Source organism: Xenopus tropicalis, chromosome 3 (assembly GCF_000004195.4).
Source record: "Xenopus tropicalis strain Nigerian chromosome 3, UCB_Xtro_10.0, whole genome shotgun sequence".
NCBI classification, from domain to species: Eukaryota; Metazoa; Chordata; class Amphibia; order Anura; family Pipidae; genus Xenopus; species Xenopus tropicalis.
The window spans coordinates 135924325-135935524 of record NC_030679.2 but is presented as its reverse complement, the minus strand read 5'-3'; the positions used below and the strand labels follow the sequence as shown (position 1 = coordinate 135935524).

The 11200-nt window shown below is 39.0% G+C and overlaps 6 non-coding genes across 6 annotated transcripts; 5 read left to right on the top strand and 1 right to left on the bottom strand.

Moving 5' to 3' along the window:
- Positions 1-1038: 1038 nt before the first annotated feature.
- Positions 1039-1111, top strand: trnav-cac. Its single transcript has one exon. It is a non-coding gene; the product is annotated as a tRNA-Val (tRNA).
- A 5027-nt stretch (positions 1112-6138) lies between these two features.
- trnak-cuu lies at positions 6139-6211 on the top strand. The gene has a single exon. It is a non-coding gene; the product is annotated as a tRNA-Lys (tRNA).
- A 1187-nt stretch (positions 6212-7398) lies between these two features.
- trnam-cau lies at positions 7399-7470 on the top strand. Its single transcript has one exon. It is a non-coding gene; the product is annotated as a tRNA-Met (tRNA).
- A 122-nt stretch (positions 7471-7592) lies between these two features.
- Positions 7593-7664, top strand: trnam-cau. The gene has a single exon. It is a non-coding gene; the product is annotated as a tRNA-Met (tRNA).
- Positions 7665-7784: 120 nt separating this feature from the next.
- trnam-cau lies at positions 7785-7856 on the top strand. The gene has a single exon. It is a non-coding gene; the product is annotated as a tRNA-Met (tRNA).
- Positions 7857-10732: 2876 nt separating this feature from the next.
- trnar-ccg lies at positions 10733-10805 on the bottom strand. The gene has a single exon. It is a non-coding gene; the product is annotated as a tRNA-Arg (tRNA).
- Between the last annotated feature and the right edge of the window lie 395 nt (positions 10806-11200).

Genomic DNA, 11200 nt, shown 5'->3' with positions numbered 1-11200 from the left:
TTCAGGCCAGATATCGGTCGGGCATGCCCCTCGTTCCTGCCCCTACACGTGTATGGCCACCTTAAAGGACAAATGATCAGATCAGCCTCAAATCCCATACCTCAAAGTGGGCATATCAGTGACAAATCTGCCCATTTGGCCAACAAGCACCAGACAAGCAGATTTTATAATGTATGGCTAGCTTTACTGCTAGTTTGAATCAGCTATAAATAACTTATAGTTTTTGTAAACTGAAGGAAAATGCTATTCTAATCAATTAGCTAGCTACTTGTTGAGGCTACAAAATGCCAGAAAATCCCCAGCTGAGAATACTGAGAATTGTGTCTGCTAAAACACATTTAGAGAACATTATCAGTAGCTAACTACTAGTAGCTTCATGTGTCATTGCCCTTAAAATGACAAATTATTTTAAAACCATTAAAAATCATTTAAATGCATTAAAAATGGATGGATATACATTTCAAAGTTTCTTAGGATTATATTATCTTTCATTGTGCAATGAATAAAGGTGGAGGACCCTTTTAGGGCTCTGGTACATGGGGAGATTAGTCGCCCGCGACAAATCTCCTGTGTCTAGGGCAACTAATCTCCCCGGATTTCCATCCCACCGGCGATTTACATTTTCGCCGGTGGGATGGCAATCCAGGGAGATTAGTCGCCCCGCAAACAGGGAGTTTTGTCGCGGGCGACTAATCTCCCCGTGTACCAGAGCCCTAAGGGTGAAGACACATGGAGTTACTAGTAGCAGCTACTTGTCACAGCTACTAAAACAGGCAATGCTGATTATTTACTGATAATTGTTTCTACATGTGTTTTAGCAGAAGCAATTCTCAGTATTGTCTATGGCAGGGGATTTTCTGGAGTAGCTGTGGCAAGTAGCTGCTACTAAGTAGCTTTGTGTGTCTTCCCCCTAAATGATCTTGCAAACTGCATTAAATGATTAGGCCACTTTAATATTAAGTTCTCGTATGCAAGTTTTGATTTGATTGTTTAGTACTTCAGATATAAATTGACTTGTGGGGAAGAAAACATTCAACAGTTTCTGTAGTGTAGTGGTTATCACGTTCGCCTCACACGCGAAAGGTCCCCGGTTCGAAACCGGGCAGAAACAACCTTTTCTTTTCTTGTCAAGTTTTATCAGCGATTAACATCCTGAACAAACCATGGACTGAAGTAATCAGGTTAATCTTCACTATCCCTCTCTCCCCAAGCTGTTTCTTTAAATGCTGCTTTGTGGCAGCCAGTTATTTTGAGACAGCTAGCTCTAATGCAACAAACATCGTCTAGGCCAGTGCTGTCCAACTGGCGGCCCGCGGGCCGCATGCGGCCCTCGACCCCCCTCTGTGTGGCCCCCCACCTGTCTGGCTGCTTTGATGGCTTACTCTTGTGTAAGCTTTAAATGGTATCAGTACTGTGATTAACTGGCCCCCTGCATGGTTCTCACCTCAGATTCAGGCTGTAATTCCCCTGTATTGTTTAAATATGTAATCCCCTGTGTTTTTCACACCTTTTAATCTCTGCATTGTTCACCCCCTGCAGTGTTCACACCTCAGGCTTAGTCTGTAATCACCCACATTGTTCACCTCTTCACACCTCAGACATTGTATGTACTGCCTAGCCTGTGTATAGGCAGCACAGGGTAGGCAAAGTATGGCACATAGGCAGCATAGGGCAGGGAGAGTATGGCACACACAGGCAGCATAGGGCAGGGAGGGTATGGCACACACAGGCAGCATAGGGCAGGGAGGGTATGGCACACACAGGCAGCATAGGTCAGGGAGGGTATGGCACACACAGGCAGCATAGGGCAGAGAGGGTATGGCACATAGGCAGCATAGGGCAGGGAGCCTATGGCACACACAGACAGCACAGGGCAGGCAGAGTGCTGCCTGTGTGTGCCATACTCTGTCTGCCCTATGCTGCCTGTGGGAGGTGAACCTGGCAGGGGTTTGTTCTGGGAGGGTGTTAGCAGTTGGAAATAGCCATTAAATGGTCCCTAAGGTGTGTAATTATGTGCTGGGGGTTGCTGTGCTAACCACAGGGGAGGAGGCATATGGATTTAAGGGTGTGTCTTAATATGACATAATATAATTCTTTAACATATGAATGATGGTTGATATCCCTGCAGCGACCATTGTGATAAAATGGGTGTGGTTTGAAGTGGGTGTGGTTTAAAATGGGGGAGTGGTCAAAACTGGCTTCCAATATCGGCCCTCCACCATGTATGCGAGAGAAATTCCGGCCCTCGGCACCGCAGAAGTTGGACAGCACTGGTCTAGGCAAAGGAAGTACATAACAATGTATCTGACATAACGGTCAATTTAAAAAGTGACTCGCTACTGCATTAAAATAGATTGCTGAGAGTGGCGTACTGAAAAAGAACTTAATAATTAAAGGAAGTGTTTAATTATATTAAAAAAAAGTTTATGAAGTTTATTCTTTTTAATAAAGTAGCTGTTTAAGTATAAAGCAATTGGCTTTATGAAACTCAAGTTGGTATTTTTTCAAATAAAACATGATAATTCTTGCATTTATGAAATGTCACGATAATGTTGGTAGGGCTGAACGAAAATACTGAGTTTATTGTCCGGAAATCATAATTTTTTCTAGCCGAATGTTCGTGGCTTTTAAAAAAAAAAAAAATTCGAGAAAATGATCTCAAATTTTTAGAGAAAAAAACGAAACAATTATATACTGACACATTTGTAAATTTAAAAAAAAAAAAAACATGAGAAAAATTGAACTTTTCTCAGAAACCCTTAGTAAATGGGCCCCTTATACATGTGTGTTATCTCATGCCCCACATTGGGCATTCTTTTTTTTATTTTTTTTTACATATAATCAGATGTACTAAACTTGTAAAATCAAATATAGAAATGTATTTGCTATTCTGTGATAATAATGTTAGTTACAATCTCAGGCTTGGGATACCGGGAAAAAACCTGGCGGGTCCCAACCTTAGTGGACCCCAGCGGCCCAGACCCGACCCTTGCCTGTGCTACCCTGGCCAACTGTTCCTCCCCTGATGCGTTAAACCTGTGCATGCTCAGGGGAAGATGTCAGGTGGGGTGTAGTAATATGTGTGGCGACTATGTATACATACCTGCAAGTGTATTTAATTGTATGAATGTACATATGCACAAGATATCTGTATAGATTTAAACAGTGAGTCAGTCAGATGTTAATTAAGTTGCTTAAGTTGGGAATGCTTTGAAGTGCCTTTGTAGTGGTTACCTTGGTATTATATGGTGATGGGTGGGTGGTCAACACCAACATATCACAGGAAGCCAACTGGAGGGTCTTTTGCATTTCAAAGTGGAACTGTTTGTACAGTTGTTTATGGTGAGACAGCTCCTTATGGGACTTACCTGACTGATTAACACAATAAGATTATAATACCTGATTATTGTGTCAGCCAATCAGAACACATCCCTACTTTGGTCAGTGAGATTCTAAATCTGGCCATACACGCACCGATAATATCGTATGAAACCCCGTTTCGTACGATATTCAGTGCGTGTATGGCAAGTTGACCAATATCGCAGGAGGCTGCTGATACCGGTCGACTCGCCGATCGGCCAGGTCAAAAGATTTTGATCGGGTGCCATAGAAGGCACCTGATCAAAATCTGCCTTCAGGGCTGAATCGGCAGAAGGAGGTAGAAATCCTATTGTTTCTACCTCCTTATCTGCCATTTCAGCCCTGAATGGTTAGTGGCCAATTGTACGATCGGAAATCGCCAAGTGTGTGGCCACCTTAAAGGAACAGTAACACCAAAAAATTAAAGTGTATAAAAGTAATGACAATATAATGTACTGCTGCCCTGCATTTCTACAACTGGTGTGTTTGCCTCAGAAAGACTACTATAGTTTATATAAGTAAGCTGCTGTGTAGCCATGGGGGCAGCCATTCAAAGGAGAAAAGGCACAGGTTACTTAGCAGATAAAAGATAAACCCACCATTATATGGGGCTTATCTACTAGTAGCTTTTCTGTAGCAAAAACACCATTTTTTGCAGAGCAACAGCACATTATATTTTAATTACTTTAAAACACTTTAATTTTTTTATGGTACTGTTCCTTTAAGAGTATAAAGGTCCTAATACAGGGGCCAATCTGCTCACCTATGGGTGGGTGATATCGGGAGAATCCAGGCAAATTCCTGGGGCCAGACGATCGAATTATAACGACGGGTATAGGAAAAGTCAGTCCAGGGACCGCATGCGGTCCCTGATCCGTCTAGATTTTTTAACTTGTCTGATCGAGATCTGGCTGATTTCAGGCCAGATATCGGTTGGGCAGGCCCATCCGTAGTGCCCATACACGGGCCGATTAGCTGCCGAGTCGGTCTAAGGGACCGATATCGGCAGCCAGAATCGGCCCGTGTATGGGGACCTTAACATGTGAAGGTCTTATACTCAGATGGATAGAAACATAGACAGACACATTGACATACACACAAAGACTAGGTTAGGGAGAAGGGCTTTGTCTCTGGGCTGGATAATCAAAATAAATTTGCTTCATCTCTGGAAAACAACCGTGGTTGTTTCCTTTTACCTGGTTGTGGTAAATATTGGAATCTGCAGTATATTTGTAATAATATACTATATCTACACTATACAACATGGTGGACCCTGGGGTTAGAGAGGCTCAACGTGGGCCCCTGTGGGGGGTAAGGGAGGCTCAGCAGCTCATGTTTGAAAATAACATGTAGTCTTTAACATTTAGTTATCTGAGACTTTCAGCTGTTTCTCACTTAGCATTAACACATGGCAAGCATTTATACAATACAATACAATAAACTGGCAGTACTCAAGACTTTGCACTGGATCATGCCAGCCAATGGAATGGAATAGCAACACTAAAGCAATCAAAATTGTATCAAAGTAATTAATATATTATGTGCTATTGCCTTTTACTTATTATTAATAGTAGTAGTATTGCTATTGCTTTTACTGGAAAAGTTGGCTTGAGAAACTACTATACTTTATCTAAACAAAGCTTCTGAGTAGCCTTGGGCGTAGCCATTCAAATTGAAAAAATGAGAAAAGGCACAGGTTGTATGGCAAATAACAGATAAGTTACAAAGATTCCCATTGTATTCTACAGAGTATATCCATTATCTGCTTATTAAACCTGTGCCTTTTCTTTCTTTTTTCCTGCTTGAATTTCTGCCCCTGTGGCTACACAGATGCTTATTTATATAACCTATAGTAGTCTTTCTGAAGCAAACACACCACATTTACCAGTGCAGGCCAAAAGTACATTATATTTTAACAATAAGTCCCATTGGACTATTTTGATTACATGCCCATAAGGGTTTAAATGCCAGGCAATTTCCTACCACTGAGTTGAACAGGAAAGGACACCGAGATTAGTGATGAAACATTCTTATGAAAACTAAAGGTATCACCTTTATACCACTTTTGTTATTTTTTATTTCAAAAGGGTTACCCTGTAACATTATGAAAACTCAAAACATTCAGTTTCTTTCGACTTGTTTGTACTAAAAACTATATATATATATATAGTGCTACTTATATGCAAAGCATTTATACAGCAGAGCAGTAAATTTATAAAACAAACAGGAGTTAATAATAAATACAATGTTGCGATTACATTAATGATTAAGTCTCATAAAGACAAGATGAAGGAGATTCCTGCCTTGTAGAACTTACAATCTAAGTGGTATACTTGCCATGATGTTCTTTACTATTAGTCTGTAAAGCAGCAAACAAAAGTTCAATTTTCCTTGTCACCATGATAGGTCATGTAGCACTGATGGCCTTAGGATAGATGCAACAGTTCTGGGTAAAATGCAGTAAAATGTTCCAATGCTATTAGCTCTATCTTGCTCCCTTCCCATTTTTCTGCTGGCGTGGGGGGATATCACTCCAACTTGCAGCGCAGCAGTAAAGTGGGACTGAAGTTTATCAGAGCACAGGTCACATGGGAAATGAAGAATATGGCTAGCCCCATGTGACATTTCAAAATTAAATATAAAAAAAATCTGTTTGTGTTTATGAAAAACAGATTACAATACAGGATTCTGCTGGAGAAGCTCGATTAACTAATGGGTTTTAATTAAAAAAAAACATGTTTTCCCATGACTGTTCCTTTAATTGCCTGTCTAGCAGTTGCCCGGCTAGCTCAGTCGGTAGAGCATGAGACTCTTAATCTCAGGGTCGTGGGTTCGAGCCCCACGTTGGGCGAGCTTATTTATTTATGAATTAACAAAGAGCTACAGTGAAAATAATTATTTATATATATATATATATATATCATATCTTGATAAAGGTCCCGGGTGAGGACCGAAACGTCGATCTAAATAAACTAAGTATCTTTTTTTTGATAAAATTTTCCTGGTGTGCATCAGCATTTTTTACATATTTACATTGTTTATCTGATTTGCACCAAGGTTGTTATCCCTATAAGTGTGTGCCTCAGCCTTTTTATATATATATATATATATATATATATATATATATATATATATATATATATATATATATATATATATATATATATATATATATATATATATATATATATATATATATATATATATATATATATATACAGATATAGGACCCGTTATCCAGAATGCTCGGGACCAAAGGTATTCCGGATAAGGGGTCTTTCCGTAATTTGGATCTCCATACCTTAAGTCTACCAAAGAATCAATAAAACTGCAATTAAATCCAATAGGATTGTTTTGCATCCAATAAGAATTATTTGTATCTTAGTTGGGATCAATTACAAGATACTGTTTTATTATTACAGAGAAAAGGGAATCATTTAACCATTAAATAAACCCAATAGGGCTGTTCTGCCCCAATAAGGGGTAATTATATCTTAGCTGGGATCAAGTACAGGTACTGTTTTATTATTACAGAGAAAAGAGAATCATTTAACCATGAAATAAACCCAATAGGACTGTTCTGCCCCCAATAAGGGGTAATTATATCTTAGTTGGGATCAAGTACAGGTACTGTTTTATTACTACAGAGAAAAGGGAAATCAGTTTTAAAATTCTGAATTATTTGATTAAAATGGAGTCTACGGGAGACGGGCATTCCATAATACGGAGCTTTCTGGATAACGGGTTTCCGGATAAGGGATCCCATACCTGTATATATATATATATATATATATATATATAAAATACACATAAAATTTAGATTTAAGTACACAATATATACATACTAATTTACAACTCCATAAACAGGCAGCAAACAGCTTTTGACTGAGAGCAGAGTGGCGCAGCGGAAGCGTGCTGGGCCCATAACCCAGAGGTCGATGGATTGAAACCATCCTCTGCTAGTTTTTTTTATTTGAATATTTTCTAATATATTATTATATATCAATTGACCACTCCATATATATTTCCCACCCAGTAAGCAGAGTGGCGCAGCGGAAGCGTGCTGGGCCCATAACCCAGAGGTCGATGGATCGAAACCATCCTCTGCTAGTTTTTTTAATTTGAATATTTTCTAATATATTATTATATATCTGCTAGTTTTTTTATTTGCATATTTTCTAATATATTATTATATATCAATTGACCACTCCATATATATTTCCCTCCCAATAAGCAGAGTGGCGCAGCGGAAGCGTGCTGGGCCCATAACCCAGAGGTCGATGGATCGAAACCATCCTCTGCTAGTTTTTTTAATTTGAATATTTTCTAATATATTATTATATATCTGCTAGTTTTTTTATTTGCATATTTTCTAATATATTATTATATATCAATTGACCACTCCATATATTTTCCACCCAATAAGCAGAGTGGCGCAGCGGAAGCGTGCTGGGCCCATAACCCAGAGGTCGATGGATCGAAACCATCCTCTGCTAACTTTTTTTTTTTTTTAATCATTTCAAATATATATAGAAAATATATATCCCATGTGCACAAAGACAGAATGAGACGCATTTATAGATTTAAAAAAATTGACTGGTGTATTTAATGTGCAAACATAACAATTTTTTATTTGCATTGTTATTGTTATTTAAATATGTCAAAGATTTTTAAATATAGCATAATAACTAATGGAGAATATTTGTCCGCACATGGTATCCGAATTATGCCAAATTGCGAATTCAAAACTGGTGCTATGTTAATGCACAACAAACACTCATAGTAGCCATGCTTACATAAACACCTAATATTTCTGCACACTGTGCACACCAGTGGAATTTTAAGAATTTGAGAAAAACAAGCACAAAACAAACATATGCGAATAAAATATGTGCTGCACAAACTTGATCCCCAAAGAAAGCTCTTTTGGGCAGGGCCCTCTTTATTAGTTATTGGCTGCTTTGTATGCAAATCTGCAAGTTTCATATTTATGCCCATTAATTGTACAGTGCTGCAGAATATGTTATAAATACATTATAATAGTTATAACAATAATCCCATTCATGCCTGCTACTAAAGAAATAGGGGTGCTATATTGGCATGTTTTATTTTTTTCACCAGCAAAGTAATTACCCCAAGTAATATTAGCTTAATTTTTAAACCAGTTCCTAATGAGCTTAAAAAAAGCTTCTGGGCAGCTATGTAGATAAGGCTAATGCCACATGTAGCATATGGTGCATATTTTCAGCAAGTCAAAAAACGCTTGTTGAGAATACGCTCTAACCCACCCCCCCCACCTGTGCCTGCAGCCAAATGAATTTAATACACTCGGGTGCAGGCATATGTAGCTGATATTCACCTAAAAACACAAGAAAATGTGAAGTCTCACGTTTTTAGGTGGATGGCGGCTACATATGCCTGCATTCGAGCATATTCAATTAATTTGGGCGCAGGCACAGGTAGGGGGATTTTTGAGCGTATTCTCAGCAAGTGTTTTTCGACTTGCCGAAAATATGCACCATATGCTACATGTGGCATTAGCCTAATCTATGAAAGGTAAGTGGCCGCACTTAAAGAATCCTTACCTATAAGGCTGATGGCAGACGTGGCATAGGGCTGATATTTTCGGCAGGCGGAAAAACGCTTGTCGAAAATACAGCCCTACGCCTGCTACTTGTGCCTGCACCCGAATGAATGAGATACGCTCGGGTGCAGGCACATGTAGCTGATATATGCAAAAAAAAATGAGACTTTGCATTCTCTCGCATTTTTTTTGCGTATATCGGCTACAAGTGCCTGCACCTGAGCGTATCTCATTAATTCGGGTGCAGGCACAAGTAGCAGGCGTAGGGCTGTATTTTCGCCAATGTTTTTCCGCTTGCCAAAAATATCAGCCCTACGCCACTTCTGCCATCAGCCTAAGAGACCTAAAAAAATAATTTCCGTATAAAAGCTGAACTAGTCAGCCCATCTACTTCCTGCTGGCTGCTTTCCTAGGCTGTGCAAGAGAACTAGCAATACTCAACACTTTTTACTGGAATATGCCAGTCAATTCTTATCTAGTAGGTGGCCAGACAGCAGCTTTGTGGACCTGGCTTAGACATGTAAGCTAGGTTTACCTGTGTAAAAGTGTGTTGTGGTTGGTTGGCTACATACACACTACTGTACTTCTGGAAGAACAGCTTGGATATACCTAAAGGTCCCATACACGGGCCTGCCTGACCAATATCTGGCCTGAATTAGCCTGGATTCTCCCAATATTGCCCACCCGTAGGTGGGGGATATTGGGAGAAGATCTGCTCGCTCATTTAAAACAAACCCAGGCCAGAGAAGATCTATAGAGACCTCCCACAAAAGTATTGGGCTAAAAATTCCTTTTAGGTTAAAGGTCAAACTAAGATGATATTTACTTATATTTACTTATATAGCACTGTAACTATGTGTAGCACTTTACAATACAAATCAGGGTATTTTTAATATAAAATAAACATCGAGAATAAAGACATAAGTTCTAGGAGTTTTAAAACACAGCTAGAATTCAGTATTTGCATAAAAATCTTACAATCTATAAGGAAGTAAAGGTAGACAGAAACAAGATTTAGTCTACTATGGTAAGTGTCTAGTCATCACAATTACACCCCTCCTACAACTTTCAGGCTACTTTGGATCTTTGACAAGAACATGCTCTTCCTTTCTCAGAAACATAAAAAAGACACCTTTTCATCTACCCAGGGCACAGTAAGATAGCTATTACCACATTTGCTTATACGAAATGTTTTTTCAGTAGTTTCCTAGTGGTCTAGTGCTTAGATTTTGGTGTTGTCACTGCCATGGTCTGGGTTCAATTCATCTGTGAATTTTGTTTCTACGTTTAAATTGACAGATCAATACAAATTTATGGTTAAACCTTCCCCAACCACACACAGCAGCACAGAAACCATTAGTCTTATAAAACAATTACACCAACCGGCATGGAATATAAATGCTTGTCAAGAAAGATTTAGGCTAGTAGCACATACATTTTTTTTTGCCAGCAAAATATTTTGGCTTAGAAGCAACCTAGAATTCACTGTTTGTGGTGTTTGCTATTGATTCAGATTAGCATTTTTTGACTGAATTTCCCCTTTCAGGACAGATGGCCATGTAAGGAGTTTCTCCAGTGACAGAGATAGGCTACTTGTCTGAAGGAATAACCCTGCATTTCTACACTTTTTTTTTATTCAATTATATGAACATATTTTACCAAGGTGATGAATGTAGAGAAAAGCAATAGTAGAAAACAATTATAATTAAATGCATGGAGCTGTATATAATGTAATTGCAAATACCAAATTTTATCTGCAGGTGTCCTGTTGGTCAGCTTAGATAAAACCGACCCAGGTGGGACTTGAACCCACAATCCCCAGCTCCGGAGGCTGATGCCTTATCCATTAGGCCACTGGGCCTTTCATTTCTGTTCTGATGAAAGGAAACGAGTTCACCACAAAATGAAGGCTAATTTTCAGATAAAGACTTAAATGTGTGCTAACTGCAACACTATGCATTTGCCCTGAGGAACTGGGTCCTAGAGCTGTGTCTGGGATTCCAAGCCTTTAGATCAGTTGGGCTGTAATTTGGGGTAATGCCATTTTTGTCTCAAAAGTTAGTTGGGTTAAGATTGTGCTGCACATATTTGCTGCCCTAGATACTGTTGCAACTATGGCTAAATGCTTGATACAGCACTTTAAAAATATATTTATATCTGAATCTTTTACTAAAAAGATAGATGACCTGTTAGCAAGGTACAAAGAATATGTAGTGGTTTGTACCCAATATAAAGAGGTGCCAACCAAATAAAGAA